A 20,601-nucleotide genomic window follows, 5' to 3' on the forward strand; every position below is an offset into this window, starting at 1 on the left:
TTGCGACATGTTTACCTTCATTAAAAATGTCAGAACATATGAATATGCATAAATATGCAAATTAGAAACAGCCCCGTGTTCTCCTGCCGTCCGAAATAGTGCAATATCGCTGATGTTAGCCAAGTGAGCTAGCTAGCAGGTTACCCGCTAGCACATTTCTCCTCATCGTAAGCACACGAGCTAAGCAAGTTCAATTAGTAGCCTAGTTAGAAACCACCTGGTTATCAAACTAACCTAGCTCATGTTTAACTTCTGTGGATGAATGTTTATCAGAAGAAAAAGACAGATGACAACCATTGTAAACATGGTACACATTTATACTTGAACATCAGCTAGTTAGCTAGATAAGTTAGTTAGAACTAAACTAGTTAACATTAAAGTTCTGCAGATAAAGGTTTCCAGGCACCATGTCGTCATCTAAATCTTAAATATGATCGTTTGTAAGCTGGGAAACTTTTAAGTGACATCACAAACCAAACTTATACACAGCCCCGCCCCCAGATGATCATCATCATCTTTTTTATTTGACAGACATACTGGAGTCTCGTCGACTCATTTTTAAAAGAAAAATGTGAAATTAGCAAAAAAGTGTTTCCAATTTTTACCAAAAAAATCTATAAACTCAACATCATGAGCATTCAACGTTCTAGAATTTAAGGGTCACTAAAGTCTTGGAGACTTGTTTGAATTAATGTCAAAAGAGTCCAAGTGTACGAGCAATAAAGACCTCTAAATCTGCAGAGAAGGAAAATATTATTAACAGCAACAACTACAATTAAAGCCGCAAGCGGCCTCGACGGGCCCTCGCGCCAGCGGCCAAGGGGGGCGGGGGCATGCGTCCCCGCGAAATAACTTCCACAGCTTCTTCGGCAAGACACATTACTCCCACAATGGCGACAAAGCACAGAATTGGACACATGGCAACAATAGGGTCTCGCACTGTACGGTGCTCGGGGGGCGCTATATAGGCCCTGAGGCCCGCCTGGATCTGGGCTTCTGGTTCTCAGTAGCGGTGGCAGTCTAAGAAGAAGGAGCCAAATTTCGTGCGTTGTCGACCATGGCAAGCGCCCCAATAAGGGTCTTGTAAAGAGTTTGCTTGCCAAGTTTGACAAATCAGAAGCTGCAATATCATTTTGCCATAACCAGCACCCCCAGGGGCGAAAGTGCACAAAATTTGGCGTATATGTCAGGTGAGCTATGAAGAGTTTGCGTATGAAGTTTGATGACAATTGAGTAAATAGAAGATGAGATATAGATTTTTGAAGAATAAATTTTAGGGTTTTCCCATGTCAGTAGGTGGCGCTATGCTGTACATGAGCGATTATGAGTTGGAAAAATAAGTGTCTACAACAGCAATGCACTATCACAAGGTAGTGGTGTGAAGGAAAAGCATTATGGAATAATTTACCAAAAACCCGTTTTGGAGCAATTGCGTCGGCCAAAAACAGCGCCCCCCATGGACGAAAATTCCCAAAATGTGGTATACATGACATGGGAGGAAGTGAGAGGGTGGCTGTGAAGTTTGACCAAATTTGAGGAAAGATTGGATTTTTTGCCCAAAAATAGCGCCCCCAGTGGCGAAAGTGCACAAAATTTGGCGTATATGTCAGGTGAGCTATGAAGAGTTTGTGTATCAAGTTTGATGACAATTGAGTAAATAGAAGATGAGATATAGATTTTTGAAGAATAAATTTTTTGGTTTTTCCCATGTCAGTAGGTGGCGCAATGCTGTACATGAGCGATTAAGAGTTGGAAAAATAAGTGTCTACAACAGCAACGTACTTTCACAAGGAAGTGGTGTGAAGGAAAAGCATTATGGAATTATTTACCAAAAACCCGTTTTGGAGCAATTGCGTCGGCCAAAAACAGCGCCCCCCATGGACGAAAATTCCCAAAATGTGGTATACATGACATGGGAGGCAGTAAGAGGGTGGCCGCGAAGTTTGACCAAATTTGAGGAAAGATTGGATTTTTTGCCCAAAAATAGCGCCCCCAGTGGCGAAAAATCACAGAAATTGGGTAACATGTCAGAAGCCCAATGAGTGATTTGCGTGTGAAGAATGAGCAGTTTTGAGCAATCAGAAGATTTGTTATGAATTTTTAAGCATGTAAAATTTTGAAGTGAAAATTGATTGACGTATAACTTATGAACGGTTTAACCTACGTGAAACGTATTTAGCAACATTTGTCAGCCATGTCTGTAGATGATGTGTATCAATTTTGGTGATGTTCCTATGAACGGTCTAGGAGGAGTTGCGCCGTCTTCGTGGCCATGCATTTCGCACAAAAGTGAAATTACCTCACTTCCTGTTGGGCGTGGCTAATGCATTGGCATTACATTTTTGTCCGGCTTAGTGAGATACATATGCGTACCAAAGGGCATGCCACTACTACAAACTACATGGCAACCAGGCACCTTAAAGCGAGAGGCAAAAATCACAACACGTTCGGGGGCGCTATAGAGGCCCCGAGGCCCGGCTGGATCTGGGCTTCTGGTTCTCAGTAGCGGAGGCAGTCCAAGAAAAAGGGGCAAAATTTCGAGCGTTGTTGACCATGGCAAGCGCCCCAATAAGGGTCTTGTAAAGAGTTTGCCTGCCAAGTTTGACAAATCAGAAGCTGCAATATCATTTTTGCCATAACCAGCACCCCCAGTGGCGAAAGTGCACAAACTTTGGCGTATATGTCAGGTGAGCTATGAAGAGTTTGCGTATGAAGTTTGATGACAATTGAGCAAATAGAAGATGAGATATAGATTTTTGAAGAATAAATTTTTTGGTTTTTCCCATGTCAGTAGGTGGCGCTATGCTGTACATGAGCGATTATGAGATGGAAAAATAAGTGTTCACAACAGCAACGTACTATCACAAGGTAGTGGTGTGAAGGAAAAGCATTATGGAATTATTTACCAAAAACCCGTTTTGGAGAAATTGCGTCGGCAAAAAACAGCGCCCCCCATGGACGAAAATTCCCAAAATGTGGTATACATGACATGGGAGGTAGTAAGAGGGTGGCCGTGAAGTTTGACCAAATTTGAGGAAAGATTGGATTTTTTGCCCAAAAATAGCGCCCCCAGTGGCGAAATATCACAGAAATTGGGTAACATGTCAGAAGCCCAATGAGTGATTAGCGTGTGAAGTATGAGCAGTGTTGAGCAATTAGAAGATTTGTTATGAATTTTTTAGCATGTAAAATTTTGAAGTGAAAATTGATTGACGTGTAACTTCTGAACGGTTTATGCTACGTGAAACGTATTTAGTAACTTTTGTCAGCCATGTCTGTAGATGATGTGTATCAATTTTGGTGACATTCCCATGAATGGTCTAGGAGGAGTTGCGCCATCTTCGTGGCCATGCATTTCGCACAAAAGTGAAATTACCTCACTTCCTGTTGGGCGTGGCTAATGCATTGGCATTACATTTTTGTCCGGCTTAGTGAGATACATATGCATACCAAATGGCATGCCACTACTACAAACTATATGGCAACCAGGCACCTTAATGCGGGAGGCCAAAATCACAACGACTTAGGGGGCGCTATAGAGGCCCTGAGCCCCGGCCAAGTTTGGGCTTGTGGTTCTGAGTAGCGGTGGCAATTCTCGGAACTGGCGCCAAATTTCGTGCGTTTTCGCCCATGGCAAGCGCCCCGAAAATGGCCCAACAGCGGAGAAAAATAAAGAAGAAGAAGAAGAAGACGGAAGAATAATTAAAGCCGCAAGCGGCCTCGACGGGCCCTCGCGCCAGCGGCCAAGGGGGGCGGGGGCATGCGTCCCCGCGAAATACCTTCCACAGCTTCTTCGGCAAGAGACATTACTCCCACAATGGCGACAAAGCACAGAATCGGACACAGAGTACACGGTGCGCTGAGATGTTGTAATGGACAGAAAATTTTATGCCATGGTTTCCCAACCAAAGTAATGTATTTACCTCATCAGTCACCAAGCTATAGCTACATAGGATTGTCTTCTGTTAGACATCTATTTGTCTGTATGTAACGCTACAACACTTGCTCCAGACTGCCTACCCATTCCCCACAAGTCATGTGTGTTTAAGGCAACCAAAACAACATACACCTGGTGCCTCATGATTGTAAACACCTCTCCTGCAACTGATACAGCGCAATGAGCGCCCCCAGTGGTGAAAGTTCACCAAATTTGGTATACATGTCAAGGGACCTATGAAGAGTTGTTGTGTCGAGTTTGATCAAGTTTGACCAATCAGAAGCCGAGATATAAAATGTTGCCTGAAAACAGCGCCCCCAGTGGCAAAAGTTTACAAAATTTGGGAGATATGTCAGGTGACCTGTTAAGAGTGTGCGTATCAAGTTTGATCAAGATTGAGTAAATAGAAGATGAGATATTGATTTTTGAAGAAAAAATGTTTTGGTTTTTCCCATGTCAGTAGGTGGCGCTATGCTGTACATGAGCGATTATGAGTTGGAAAAATAAGTGTCTACAACAGCAACGTACGATCACAAGGTAGTGGTGTGAAGGAAAAGCATTAAGGAATTATTTACCAAAAACCCGTTTTGGAGCAATTGCGTCAGCCAAAAACAGCGCCCCCCATGGACGAAAATTCCCAAAATGGGGTATACATGACATGGGAGGTAGTAAGAGGGTGGCCGTGAAGTTTGACCAAATTTGAGGAAAGATTGGATTTTTTGCCCAAAAATAGCGCCCCCAGTGGCGAAATATCACAGAATTTGGGTAGCATGTCAGAAGCCCAATGAGTGATTTGCGTGTGAAGTATGAGCAGTTTTGAGCAATTAAAAGATTTGTTATGAATTTTTAAGCATGTAAAATTTTGCATTGAAAATTGATTGACGTATAACTTCTGAACGGCTTATCCTACGTGAAACGTATTTAGGAACTTTTGTCAGCCATGGCTGTAGATGATGTCTATCAATTTTGGTGACATTCCTATGAACGGTCTAGGAGGAGTTGCGCCGTCTTCGTGGCCATGCATTTCGCACAAAAGTGAAATTACCTCACTTCCTGTTGGGCGTGGCTAATGCATTGGCATTACATTTTTGTCCGGCTCAGTGAGATACATATGCAGACCAAATGGCATGCCACTAATACAAACTACATGGCAACCAGGCACCTTAATGCGGGAGGCCAAAATCACAACGACTTAGGGGGCGCTAAAGAGGCCCTGAGGCCCGCCTGGATCTGGGCTTCTGGTTCTCAGTAGCGGTGGCAGTCTAAGAAAAAGGAGCCAAATTTCGTGCGTTGTCGACCATGGCAAGCGCCCCAAAAAGGGTCTTGTAAAGAGTTTGCTTGCCAAGTTTGACAAATCAGAAGCTGCAATATCATTTTTGCCATAACCAGCACCCCCAGGGGCGAAAGTGCACAAAATTTGGCGTATATGTCAGGCGAGCTATGAAGAGTTTGCGTATGAAGTTTGATGACAATTGAGTAAATAGAAGATGAGATATAGATTTTTGAAGAATAAATTTTTTGGTTTTTCCCATGTCAGTAGGTGGCGCTATGCTGTACATGAGCGATTATGAGTTGGAAAAATAAGTGTCTACAACAGCAACGTACTATCACAAGGTAGTGGTGTGAAGGGAAAGCATTATGGAATAATTTACCAAAAACCCGTTTTGGAGCAATTGCGTCGGCCAAAAACAGCGCCCCCCATGGACGAAAATTCCCAAAATGTGGTATACATGACATGGGAGGTAGTAAGAGGGTGGCCGTGAAGTTTGACCAAATTTGAGGAAAGATTGGATTTTTTGCCCAAAAATAGCGCCCCCAGTGGCGAAATATCACAGAAATTGGGTAACATGTCAGACGCCCAATGAGTGATGTGCGTGTGAAGTATGAGCAGTTTTGAGCAACTAGAAGATTTGTTATGAATTTTTAAGCATGTAAAATTTTGCATCGAAAATTGATTGACGTGTAACTTCTGAACGGTTTATGCTACGTGAAACGTATTTAGTAACTTTTGTCAGCCATGTCTGTAGATGATGTGTATCAATTTTGGTGACATTCCTATGAACGGTCTAGGAGGAGTTGCGCCGTCTTCGTGGCCATGCATTTCGCACAAAAGTGAAATTACCTCACTTCCTGTTGGGCGTGGCTAATGCATTGGCATTACATTTTTGTCCGGCTTAGTGAGATACATATGCGTACCAAATGGCATGCCACTACTACAAACTACATGGCAACCAGGCACCTTAATGCGGGAGACCAAAATCACAACGACTTAGGGGGCGCTATAGAGGCCCTGAGCCCCGGCCAAGTTTGGGCTTTTGGTTCTGAGTAGCGGTGGCAATTCTCGGAACTGGCGCCAAATTTCGTGCGTTTTCGCCCATGGCAAGTGCCCCGAAAATGGCCCAACAGCGGAGAAAAATAAAGAAGAAGAAGAAGAAGAAGACGGAAGAATAATAATAGTGAACTCTTACAAGAACAATAGGGCCTTCGCCCTATAGGGCTCGGGCCCTAATAATAGTGAACTCTTACAAGAACAATAGGGCCTTCGCCCTATAGGGCTCGGGCCCTAACTAGATAGACTGTGACTAAAGTCACAGTAATTTGCGCTAGCTGTTACAAACTAGGACATCTGGTCAACGTACCCTATAGATCCGGAATGGTCAGAGATCGAGAATGACGCTTAGCGAGGAAAAGGTTCCACCCTACCGACCTGAACTAACTAACAAAAAAATAGCACTGATTGAAAAAAAATCATTAAAATTGACAGAGTTATCAGTGATTTATAAAAAAAAAAAAAAAAAAAAAGCCCATTTTTCATGGATCATCCAGGATCAGTGATCCAGATCAGCACCAAAAGTCATAGCAATGTACTTCAGCCCAGAGGTATTCATGTGAAATTTGGTGTTGATTGGTTGAAAACTGAGGTAGAAATAGCATCCTAAAAATGTTAGGATAATAATAATAATAATAATAATAATTAAAGCCGCAAGCGGCCTCGACGGGCCCTCGCGCCAGCGGCCAAGGGGGGCGGGGGCATGCGTCCCCGCGAAATACCTTCCACAGCTTCTTCGGCAAGAGACATTACTCCCACAATGGCGACAAACCACAGAAATGGACACATGGCAACAATAGGGTCTCGCACTGAACGGTGCACGAGGGGGCGCTATAGAGGCCCTGAGGCCCGCCTGGATCTGGGCTTCTGGTTCTCAGTAGCGGTGGCAGTCTAAGAAAAAGGAGCCAAAGTTCGTGCGTTGTCGACCATGGCAAGCGCCCCAATAAGGGTCTTGCAAAGAGTTTGCTTGCCAAGTTTGACAAATCAGAAGCTGCAATATCATTTTTGCCATAACCAGCACCCCCAGGGGCGAAAGTGCACAAAATTTGGCGTATATGTCAGGTGAGCTATGAAGAGTTTGTGTATGAAGTTTGATGACAATTGAGTAAATAGAAGATGAGATATAGATTTTTGAAGAATAAATTTTTTGGTTTTTCCCATGTCAGTAGGTGGCGCTATGCTGTACATGAGCGATTATGAGTTGGAAAAATAAGTGTCTACAACAGCAACGTACTTTCACAAGGTAGTGGTGTGAAGGAGAAGCATAATGGAATTATTTACCAAAAACCCGTTTTGGAGCAATTGCGTCGGCCAAAAACAGCGCCCCCCATGGACGAAAATTCCCAAAATGTGGTATACATGACATGGGAGGTGGGAAGAGGGTGGCCGTGAAGTTTGACCAAATTTGAGGAAAGATTGGATTTTTTGCCCAAAAATAGTGCCCCCAGTGGCGAAAGTGCACAAAATTTGGCGTATATGTCAGGTGAGCTATGAAGAGTTTGCGTATGAAGTTTGATGACAATTGAGTAAATAGAGGAAGAGATATAGATTTTTGAAGAATAAATTTTTTGGTTTTTCCCATGTCAGTAGGTGGCGCTATGCTGTACATGAGCGATTATGAGTTGGAAAAATAAGTGTCTACAACAGCAACGTACTATCACAAGGTAGTGGTGTGAAGGAAAAGCATTATGGAATAATTTACCAAAAACCCGGTTTGGAGCAATTGCGACGGCCAAAAACAGCGCCCCCCATGGACGAAAATTCCCAAAATGTGGTATACATGACATGGGAGGTAGTAAGAGGGTGGCCGTGAAGTTTGACCAAATTTGAGGAAAGATTGGAATTTTTGACCACAAATAGCGCCCCCAGTGGCGAAATATCACAGAAATTGGGTAACATGTCAGAAGCCCAATGAGTGATTTGCGTGTGAAGTATGAGCAGTTTTGAGCAATCAGAAGATTTGTTATGAATTTTTAAGCATGTAAAATTTTGAATCGAAAATTGATTGACGTATAACTTCTGAACGGTTTATCCTACGTGAAACGTATTTAGTAACTTTTGTCAGCCATGTCTGTAGATGATGTGTATCAATTTTGGTGACATTCCTATGAACGGTCTAGGAGGAGTTGCGACGTCTTCGTGGCCATGCATTTCGCACAAAAGTGAAATTACCGCACTTCCTGTTGGGCGTGGCTAATGCATTGGCATTACATTTTTGCCCGGCTTAGTGAGATACATATGCGCACCAAATGGCACGCCACTACCACAAACTACATGGCACCCAGGCACCTTAATGCGGGAGGCCAAAATCACAACGACTTAGGGGGCGCTATAGAGGCCCTGAGCCCCGGCCAAGTTTGGGCTTCTGGTTCTGAGTAGCGGTGGCAATTCTCAGAACTGGTGCCAAATTTCGCGCATTTTCGCCCATGGCAAGCGCCCCGAAAATGGCCCAACAGCGGAGAAAAATAAAGAAGAAGAAGAAGACGGAAGAATAATAATAATAGTGAACTCTTACAAGAACAATAGGGCCTTCGCCCTATAGGGCTCGGGCCCTAATAATAAATGATGAAAGATCCTGAGTGAGTGTAACAATTTGCAACAGCGCTGCTAGAGCAAATTAATAATAATAAACAATAACAAAAGCAAGACAAAAGCGCACACACAGATCACTACTAGAGAGTGTATCAAAAAGTCTCTCTCACACACACACACACACACACACAACTACCCTAATAAGGAAATACATACTGTAGATATGCAAACCATATAAACTATCACACATCATGAAAGCAATATTTCACTTGTACTCATACTGAATGACCAAAGCAACAAACCAAAAAAAAAAAACCCACACACAATCAAGAACTGAAAGTGATTACAAGGGTGCTAAAACTTACAGTGCAAACCTACATAATAAGGGCCAATGAGAGAGAGAGATTGACTAACTGTATTAATAAAGCTGTTTTAAATAAATAAATAAACCCACGCAATTTTATATAATGCGTTCTGTGTCTGGCCGAGGTGGAAAAGACTTTAGCAAACAAAGATGAGAAAAGAAAAAATTTAAAAGCGTACTGTAATGTGCTTTTTTTATATATATATATATATATTTTTTTTTTAAACTACGGCGGCACGGTGGTGTAGTGGTTAGTGCTGTCGCCTCACAGCGAGAAGGTCCGGGTTCGAGCCCCGTGGCCAGCAAGGGCCTTTCTGTGAGGAGTTTGCATGTTCTCCCCATGTCCGCGTGGGTTTGCTCCGGTTTCCCCCACAGTCCAAAGACATGCAGGTTAGGTTAACTGGTGACTCTAAATTGAGCGTAGGTGTGAATGTGAGTGTGAATGGTTGTCTGTGTCTATGTGTCAGCCCTGTGATGACCTGGCGACTTGTCCAGGGTGTACCCCGCCTTTCGCCCGTAGTCAGCTGGGATAGGCTCCAGCTCGCCTGCGACCCTGTAGAACAGGATAAAGCGGCTAGACATAATGAGATGAGATGAGATATTTTACTACATATACAATGATGTACATGGCCATAAGCTGCCTGCTGAACAAAACGTACAGAATTATTATAATTTCCATTATAAAGTTTTTAATTTCTTATAGAATTATTACAAATTCTCTTTTCTAATTAAAAATTTGCTTTTTTGTGCTGTCAGGATCTGACACACACACACACACACACACACACACACACACACACACACACACACACACACACACAATTACAAAAACAAAAAACACACACAGGCTGGTTTACTAAATAACGAAAGTCAGATTTTTTTAATTTGATTATATATATTTTTTAAACAAGAGCAAACTCATGATTATTCTGAGTGTTTGCTTTTAACGATTTTGCAGCGTTCCTTACTAAAACTGCTAAATGCAGAGTGGAAACAGTCACTGAAACAGATTCACTGTTGCATCCACAGTGAGATTTACTGCACACTGAACGCCACTCAGACACCAGGACGCAATTAATTTGCGAGCGCAGATTAATACACAGCTGAAGGGCAGGTATTACATTAGCAGGAACTTGTTTTTCCTCTAATTGATGGAAAAAAAAAAATGTTCCACACAATAACACACAGGCAAAAACTTCAAAACACGTCATGTCTCCGCCCCCAATTTTGTACAATATCATGGAGCTTGGAAGCTGGCAAAATTCATTTTGTAGATTTGAATTATATTAAAAATATGAATTGGTGTATTTAATAAATTCATATTTCGCCAATGCTTTTGCTTGTTTTGATCTGGGACACATCCAGATGTGTGTAAAGGACCTGTTCGACTGAAATAGCTACGTTTCTATTTAGCTGTTTGCTGGTCATGATTGTTCACGTAGCTTAACTAGCGACAGAACATTAGCTAACTAGCTACGCCGAGCATCAAGTATTTAACATCATGGTAGAAAATTAGCTATTTGAGTAGAACATGAAGACAATTTAAATAGCCCCAATTTTTTTTTTGACAGAAAAGCATCAACTTTTTCTTACTACTTTACAGTGGTGCTTGAAAGTTTGTGAACCCTTTAGAATTTTCTATATTTCTGCATAAATATGAGCTAAAACATCATCAGATTTTCACACAAGTCCTAAAAGTAGATAAAGAGAACCCAGTTAAACAAATGAGACAAAAATATTATACTTGGTCATTTATTTATTGAGGAAAATGATCCAATATTACATATCTGTGAGTGGCAAAAGTATGTGAACCTTTGCTTTCAGTATCTGGTGTGACCCCCTTGTGCAGCAATAACTGCAACTAAACATTTCCGGTAACTGTTGATCAGTCCTGCACACCGGCTTGGAGGAATTTTAGCCCGTTCCTCCGTACAGAACAGCTTCAACTCTGGGATGTTGGTGGGTTTCCTCACATGAACTGCTCGCTTCAGGTCCTTCCACAACATTTCCATTGGATTAAGGTCAGGACTTTGACTTGGCCATTCCAAAACATTCACTTTATTCTTCTTTAACCATTCTTTGCTAGAACAACTTGTGTGCTTAGGGTCGTTGTCTTGCTGCACGACCCACCTTCTCTTGAGATTCAGTTCATTAGATTAGATTAGATTAGATTCACTTTATTCATCCCACATCGGGGAAATTCACGTGTTACAGTAGCAAGAAAGAGGTCATACAGATAAATAAAACTGAAATAAAAATTAGACAAACGAAAGATTAAATACAGAGGGCTATTTGCATTATCTACCGTGAAAAAGTATAGAAAAATTGCCTTATTGAGAGGCTCGGAAAAATTGCACATTACAGGTAGACTCTGTATACACACACACACACACACACACACACACACGTACATATATATACACACACACACACACACACACACACACACACACACACGGTACATACATACATTATATATCTCATCTCATTATCTGTAGCTGCTTTATCCTGTTCTACAGGGTCGCAGGCAAGCTGGAGCCTATCCCAGCTGACTACGGGCAAAAGGCAGGGTACACCCTGGACAAGTCGCCAGGTTATCACAGGGCTGACACATAGGCTACGTTTACATTAGACCGTATCTGTCTCGTTTTCTTCGCGGATGCACTGTCCGTTTACATTAAACCGCCTGGAAACGCCGGGAAACGGGAATCCGCCAGCGTCCACGTATTCAATCCAGATCGTGTCAGCTCCGGTGCTGTGTAAACATTCAGAATACGCGGATACGCTGTGCTGAGCTCTAGCTGGCGTCTCATTGGACAACGTCACTGTGACATCCACCTTCCTGATTCGCTGGCGTCGGTCATGTGACGCGACTGCTGAAAAACGGCGCGGACTTCCGCCTTGTATCACCTTTCATTAAAGAGTACAAAAGTATGAAAATACTGCAAATACTGATGCAAATGCTGCCCATTGTGTAGTTATGATTGTCTTTAGGCTTGCCATCCTTCCACTTGCAAGTAGTAAGTGATATGCGCTGGGATCACACACAGTGGCTCAGTCCCGAATCGTGGCTCGCGCGCTCTGTGAGCTGCACAGGGCCGGAGTGCGCACCCTCCAGAGGGCACTCGCTGTTCAGGGCGGAGTGATTTGGAGCGCAGGATGCCTGCGGAGCCGAGTGTATCCGTGTATTGGCGTTGCTATGTGCACGCAAATCGTGTATTGGTGTTGCTGTGCACACTAATCGTTTTAAAAACGTTAATCTGATGATCCACTGATACGGTCTAATGTAAACATGGGCATAGACACAGACAACCATTCACACTCACATTCACACCTACGGTCAATTTAGAGTCACCAGTTAACCTAACCTGCATGTCTTTGGACTGTGGGGGAAACCGGAGCACCCGGAGGAAACCCACGCGGACACGGGGAGAACATGCAAACTCCACACAGAAAGGCCCTCGCCGGCCACGGGGCTCGAACCCGGACCTTCTTGCTGTGAGGCAACAGCGCTAACCACTACACCACCGTGCCGCCCTACGTTTATTTATTTATATATATATATATATATATATAAATAAATAAGTACGCATAAAAATAGTTTAAGGCCTATATTATTGCGCATAATAATTGCATGGACAGTTCATGGACAGATGACTGACATTTTCCTTTAGAATTTGCTGGTATAATTCAGAATTCATTGTTCCATCAATGATGGCAAGCCGTCCTGGCCCAGATGCAGCAAAACAGGCCCAAACCATGATACTACCACCACCATGTTTCACAGATGGGATAAGGTTCTTATGCTGGAATGCAGTGTTTTCCTTTCTCCAAACATAACGCTTCTCATTTCAACCAAAAAGTTCTATTTTGGTCTCATCCGTCCACAAAACATTTTTCCAATAGCCTTCTGGCTTGTCCACGTGATCTTTAGCAAACTGCAAACGAACAGCAGTGTTTTTTGGAGAGCAGTGGCTTTCTCTTTGCAACCCTGCCATGCACACCATTGTTGTTCAGTGTTCTCATGAACGTTAACATTAGCCAAATGTGAGAGAGGCCTTCAGTTGCTTAGAAGTTACCCTGGGGTCCTTTGTGACCTCGCCAACTATTACACGCCTTGCTCTTGGAGTGATCTTTGTTGGCCGACCACTCCTGGGGAGGGGAACAATGGTCTTGAATTTCCTCCATTTGTACACAATCTGTCTGACTGTGGATTGGTGGAGTCTAAACTCTTTATAGATGGTTTTGTAACCTTTTCCAGCCTGATGAGCATCAACAACGCTTTTTCTGAGGTCCTCAGAAAACTCCTTTGTTTGTGCCATGATACACTTCCACAAACCTGTGTTGTGAAGATCAGACTTTGATAGATCCCTGTTCTTTAAATAAAACAGGGTGCCCACTCACACCTGATTGCCATCCCACTGATTGAAAACACATGACTCTAATTTCACCTTCAAATTAACTGCTAATCCTAGAGGTTCACATACTTTTGCCACTCACAGATATGTAATATTGGATCATTTTCCTCAATAAATAAATAAATGACCAAGTATAATATTTTGGTCTCATTTGTTTAGCTGGGTTCTCTTTATCTACTTTTAGGACTTGTGTGAAAATCTGATGTTTTAGGTCATATTTCTGCAGAAATAGAGAAAATTCTAAAGGGTTCACAAACGTTCAAGCACCCCTGTATCTTGCAATGGGTCATGGTGAAGCAGGAAAAAATAATGGAGAATTTAGGGCCACGTGGCCTTAAATTCATTATTTCCTCTATAGAGGGGAAAAATTTGATAAAATTGGAAGTCTGTGATTCAAATTCAGTCGCTTTCAGTCCACTAAAGAAAAATAACCGGGTGTCTGGGAAAATTCTTTTTATAACCTACACCTGAAAAATCTTAAAGGCAGTCTACCTTTAAGAAACAAAATAATGTTTGTTATTTTTCAAAGATTATTCAGCATATCCAGCGTTTACCTTGATGACGCTTTGCACGTTATTGGCATTATCTTAACCGGCTTCATGAGATCATCACCCAGAATGCTTTTCAAATTAACAGGTATGTCTCATCAAAAGTTAATTAGTGCACGAGTTTCTTACCTTATTAATGCATTTGAGATCAAAATACAGTAAATAGCTCCAAGTCTATTCTATACTACAACTAAAATATATACATCTGTGTATTACACCAAGAACCGCTTGACTAAGTAACAAGAAATGACATCCATCATTAGTTTAAAGTGTACCAGTACTGGTCATGCTTACAACATTAATCGTGCTTCATGTACTACTTATAGACAAAAGACACGCATTCAGTCAAAAAAAAAAAAAAAAAAACACCCCGGTAAAAACACTTTTGTGGACAATTTCATTCTGTGAATTACCCGTGGAGGCAGAACCACGGGGAGCAGCCACTGTCGGCCGGAAGTGACGTACAGTTGTTGATTCCGGGATATCGGGTGCGAATAAACAAGCAACGTTCTGTGGGTCGAGATTCCCAGTCAAGTAACTTGAGAACATGTTGAATAAATATAGATCTAATACTTGTAATAGATCTTTATTTTGTGGCACATATCTATTATTTCATGGCATTATGTGCAAGCAAATTTGGTGGTACTTTGAGGTCGAGAGATTTGGCGGTGAAGCTCGACAGGTTTAGAATGAGTTGGTCATGTATTGAGATAAATATCTTCACAAGTTCATCATAAAAGCATGATAAACATATTGACAAACTTTATACTTTACACTTGCCTATGTGTCCACTGCCAAATAATAATAATATGATTTTTATATTGCCTAAATTAGTTGAAACATAAAACTTGTCGCCTTCCTCGGTCACACTGGAATGTGCACTTCCGCATTCATAAAAGACTATTCACATGCCCTGTGTCCGAAATCGCTCCCTACTCACTATATAGTGAGGACGCCATTTTGTAGTGCTGTCCGAAACCTTAGTGAGGATTATTTACACCCTATATAGTGCACTCAAAGTATCTCACAATGCATCACGAAAAGTAGCGTACAACGGTGGTCACTAACCAAAGCAATATATCCCATCATGCATTGCAGACGCACTGAAAGGAATCAAATGAAAAGTCTCACATTTGATTTAATAAAAGGGAGCAGCAAAGAAGAAAGCATTCAGCCTTGATTTAAAAGAACTGAAAGTACTTTGTATTGATTAATGTGGGAAATGCGCTCAGTATAATATGGATTTATCACAGAAACACACGCATGGATTTATTTTGAAACCCACCAGCCGACTGATCTGGCACGTTTTAATTGTGTAATGACGTAAATACCAGCGTGACGGAGTAGTGTCCGAAAATGTTTTTTCATTTTACCAATGAGCTCACTGTATAGTCCTCTATACAGTAATTCCCTATATAGGGAGTAGTGAATGAGTGAGCGATTTTGGACACAGGGATAGTAATTGCATGATAATCACTTTCATTCTTCCGGTTTCGATTGATTTCTCTTTCGCGGTGGGAACGTCCACCGTAAACAGGATAAAATCTGTTGGACATAGTTTGGGCTATTTGGAGGTTAAACTTGTTTCGAGATGGCTCGCGGATTTTATGTGCTTCGGCTGATTCAGGACAGGGAATCAATTTCAGGACAGCGAATCAATTCATGATTCAGGACAGCGATTCGGTTCAATCTTAAGAACTGCGACACCGATGAACAGTGCTTTTTTTTTAAACTTTGATTTGATCCAGCTACAGATCAGCTCGAGTAAGTGTAAATATTTCTTCTATTTCTTATGAGCAGATCGGTGTTATTTTAGACTGGTGTTTGCAACACGGGGTCAGTGTCCAGTGCACTACAGCCCTGACAATCGGACAAACCAACGACTGTGCATCACTACCAGTGCCGGAACAGCCCATGAAGGAGGCAACATGTCGCTGACCATGCCTGACTGGTGGAGCAGTGACTTAAAACTCGTGCGCACTTGACAAGAGCCTATGACACGTTACAGGATGGAACCACTGATATCATACGTGATCTTTTGACATAGCCAGTAATTAAAATTCACTACAGGTACACTTTAAAGGGGAATTGAAGGCAAATTTATCATCAAAATTCTCTCTCATTTTATTAAATATAGGAATGCATTTTTGATCGCCATTTTGTCACTGCTATAGCAAGTTATGAGTGCTTGAAATACGCTCTGTAATATAATCAGTCCATATGTCAAAGCAATGGCCGTAAACAAGATTCGTTGAGACCTGTGCGAGACATCGTAGGACGGAAGTAAAACGTACAGCGGAAATCAAAGTGACCAGCATCTGCCAACGTTCCCTGTGTCTGAAATCACTCACTCGTTCACTACTCCCTACTCCCTATATAGGGAATTACTATATAGAGGACTATATAGTGAGCTCATTGGTAAAATGAGAAAACGCTTTCGGACACTACTCCGTCACGCTGGTATTTACGTCATTACTGTCATGCAATTAAAACGTGCCGGATCAGTCGGCTGGTGGGTTTTCAAAATAATAAATACATGCATGTGTTTTTGTGATAAATCCTTATGTAACAGAAAATAATTACCATTGCTAGTTTTAGGTAGTTTAGAAACCGGCTCTTCCATTATTGCGGTTTCTTCCATGTTTTCTTGATGACGTGTTCAAGAAACGGTGCACTAAAACTTAGCTTCGAAGCCACAAAATGCAACTTTGATATTAAATTGTTTACCTCTTCAGTGTTTCCCACAGACCAGGTAGCAATTTGTGGTGCTCCACTGTGCTGATGAGGAAATCGTGCGCGGTGGTGTCATGGCGGTCAGTGGAGTCAGTCATTGGGGTGTATGCAAAGTGTTTACAGCGGGCAGTGTTCAAACACACAGTATTTTTCTTCAGAGTCACCTGCTGGGACTATTTTAAAGCTACAAGAAGCATTTGAGATTATTCAGTTCAATCTAAATTCTTTTAAGTTCTTTAAGAGAAGACAGCTAAAACAATTTTTCCCAGAACCCTGCCTGGTTTCATTCCTCAACCCAACTTTACATTACAGGGCAGGCCATTAGTTTGCTGGGCTTGATGTTGGTGGAAAACCTGTCTTTTAAATTTATGAAAATTACTCACCAAAATTGAAGTTAAAGTTTAGTTTTTACTAGAGATGCACCGATTGCAATTTTTTGGGCCGATTCCGATTTTCCATGGAGTGTGACCTGCCGATACCGATTTTGGCCGATTACGATTTCATTTTTTTCAAACCATTTCATAGCACACAGACTATTTTCTTTTTATCTTTTCTTTAATAGAACATTCTGCCAGATTTTCAGTAATAAATTTTCAACACCTCAAAGGTTGAAAACAAACAAAAAGACGTTCTTTGTAAAATCTTTCTTCATGTTTGGTATTAACATATTAATTCCTGAAACAGGAAATTCACACAAACATTTTTTCTTTTCCCATCCAATATCTGGCACAAAAACAACTTCCTCCTCATATATTATTTGCCTACTGCTATGGAACACACTTTCATAAGCCTGTTTAGATCTGAAAACTTATGCCTTATAGAACAACCCATTTCTTCATTCAGTATCAAAATACAAAAATAATTTCCAGTCATACTTATACCATAGCCATTCTATCATCTTTGTCAAATGTGTATTTGTAGAGTAATTTCCAATGGAATCAAGTGCAACCAAGGTTGTAAAACAAACAAAGAGACTTTTTTTTTTCTCTCTCTCTCCCTTTGTACAAATCTAACTAGATGTTTGGTAATAGGCTAACGTATTAATTCCTGTAATGGGAAATTCACACAACCACAAACATTCTTTTTTTTCACATCCAATATCTGTCACAAAAAAAAAAAAAAATTCACTATATTTGGATATCCAAATATAGTAAATTTTGTTCTTGTTAACGGCGCGCGCGCCGGAGCTCGTTAGGCGCGCAGGACTGACACCGTTCTGCGCAAGCGCAATACAATCGCACTAGAAAGCGTGTTCAAGCTGCCAGTGTAGCTGCAGTCTTTTTAGTTGTGAATTACGAGTATTTCCACTTTCATCTCCATGTGATACACAAGTTTTGATCGGCAGAAAATCGGCATATTTTAATTTTGACCGGCCGGTCGCCGGTCATGGCCGATCACGTGAAAATCGGCCGATTCCGATCGGCAGCCGGTCAATCGGTGCATCTCTGGTTTTGACCTTAGTTTTTTCCTTTTTGGTGGCAATCTTTCAATCATTCTTTAGTTGACATTCAAGGAATAAATTGCAAAAAACAAGCTGGAGGTTTTTATTTTAAATATTGAACTCAACACTTACCTCAACCAATACTAAAATGAAATAAATAGTATAATGTAACAAAATAATAAAATATCATAATTAGATGTAAGAAACCACTTAAGGTAACACCAAGGCAACTAACAATAATGAAAAAGCATTACCCTAATTGGTGCAAAGCCTACATGCCCTATCAGAACATTTAATTCTGCGTGGCTTCCTGAAAAAAACCTCAAATGCCCTATCATAAGGGAAGTCATTGCTGAAGCGGGATAAACGGGATAATGCAATAAGGCCGGTTCCTCGCGTCAAGCTGCTACTGTATGCATCAAAATTGGTTTATAGCCTGACTCAGGGATGTCCGTTTCCTGTGTAAGCCAAGAAGGCTGTGATAAAGCTCATCACGAGCACGACGTAGGCTACCTTTTAAAATAAGGGGTCGGAAGGCGAATCGGGAAGGCTGCGTTATTTTTAATTAGCCTAACAGGCCTACTTGCAGTCCGGGTATATGCGCACCGGCAGGCCTGTGGACACGCCTCTCCGTCTCGGTGTGTGAGCGCGCGCGCGTGAATGAGAAGAAAGAGCACTATGAATGAATGGAACGATACGCAACGGATTTTTTTTTTTTTTCAAAATTGCGAGTCTGATTGTGTGGCAATAGGAATCCATTGTGTGGCGCTGCGCAACACAATGGTCTATGTATGGGAAACCCTGCTCTTCATGTCAAATGAAGGAGGAAAGTTTCGCTTGTTTTGACATGGCGAATTATTAACACAAGAGGAAATACTCGTAATTTGCAACTAAAAAGACTGCAGCTACACTGGCAGTTTGACCATGCTTTCTAGTGCGATCGTGTTGCGCTTGCACAGAACTGCGTCAGTCCTGCATGCCTTGGCTCGTGCACCTGAAGGTGCGCCTCGGGCTGCGCGCGCCTAACGAGCTCCGGCACGCGCACCGTTAACAAATAAAACCTGTCTTTAATCAATGAACTATGTTTGGGCTATTTAAGGACTGCACCCATGCAAGGACGACGCGAAGTATTACGCCACGTCTAGTGTGCCTTACTGAGCCTTGTTTCCTGTCCCTATGCTCTCTGACCTGGTTTTTCAACTCCTGTTTCTCGTCCCTTGATCTTGTATAGTTTTGCTTCTGATATTCTGTCCGCGCCTCGATTGACCTCCTGCCCGTTTCCTCGATTAAGACTTGGCCTGCTGTTTCGGACTGTTTGCCTGTTGTGTGCATTTCACACACTTTATGCTCATATTGCACTGTGTATTATTTAACATATCTGCACTTACATCCGCCTCTCCCGCACACACTCTGACAAACTGGGCTTTCGCGCCCAAACCACAGGAAGTCCATACAAGGTTATAGAAACCCTAATGAGGCTGAGGTGACAATCTAGTTTAAAAAAAAAAAAGGCTGAATTCTTTCTTCTTTGCCGCTGCCTTTTATTAAATCAAATGTGAGACTTTTAATTTGATTTCTTTCAGCGCAACTGCAATGCATGATGGGATATATTGCTTTGGTTAGTGACCATCGTTGTACACTACTTTTCGTGATGCATTGTGGGATACTTTGAGTGCACTATATAGGGTGTAAATAATCCTTAGTAAGGTTTCGGACAGCACTACAAAATGGCGTCCTCACTATATAGTGAGTAGGGAGCGATTTCGGACACAGGGAAAGTGACCAACATCTGCCAACGTTGTTCGAATGCTGATGTAATCAAGCCAAAAGTTTTGTTTGTTTTGATAGCAATCAGGAAAGTTTGAAAAAAGTCGGCAGTAATCGTCATTTAAACTCGTTTTTGTGCAATATTTCATTTGGAAAACAGTTTTCAAAATGGCGGCACTGACACCTGGCTGACACTTGACGTTTCGAAGTCTCGCACAAGTCTCGTGAAGATCGTGCGGATAAGCGACGCCTGCCATGGACCAAACGAATTAAATTCAACACGGCTAAAAACCGGATAGGCCCATAAGTATAATATTTAATTGCAATTAGTTGCCACGATATAAGGTTACTAAAACCAAAAACGTAACTGAATAACACGTTAATTAAGAAATAAAGGGCAATTCCATGTAAATGTCAACCTCACCATGCAAAAATAAAGCAACATGTAATACATCAAAACCACTCCCAGAGATATCACCTACGCCTGTATTTTACAGATGTGAATAAGTTGAACCAATTTGTAACCAACCTA

At 41.7% G+C, this 20,601-nt stretch overlaps 1 protein-coding gene across 2 annotated transcripts in view; it reads right to left on the bottom strand.

Annotated features, from left to right (window-relative positions):
• Positions 1-20,601, bottom strand: part of akt3b (v-akt murine thymoma viral oncogene homolog 3b) — an 85,146-nt gene that overhangs the window by 50,255 nt on the left and 14,290 nt on the right. The window lies entirely within an intron of this gene.

This window comes from Neoarius graeffei, chromosome 18 (assembly GCF_027579695.1).
Source record: "Neoarius graeffei isolate fNeoGra1 chromosome 18, fNeoGra1.pri, whole genome shotgun sequence".
NCBI classification, from domain to species: domain Eukaryota; kingdom Metazoa; phylum Chordata; class Actinopteri; order Siluriformes; family Ariidae; genus Neoarius; species Neoarius graeffei.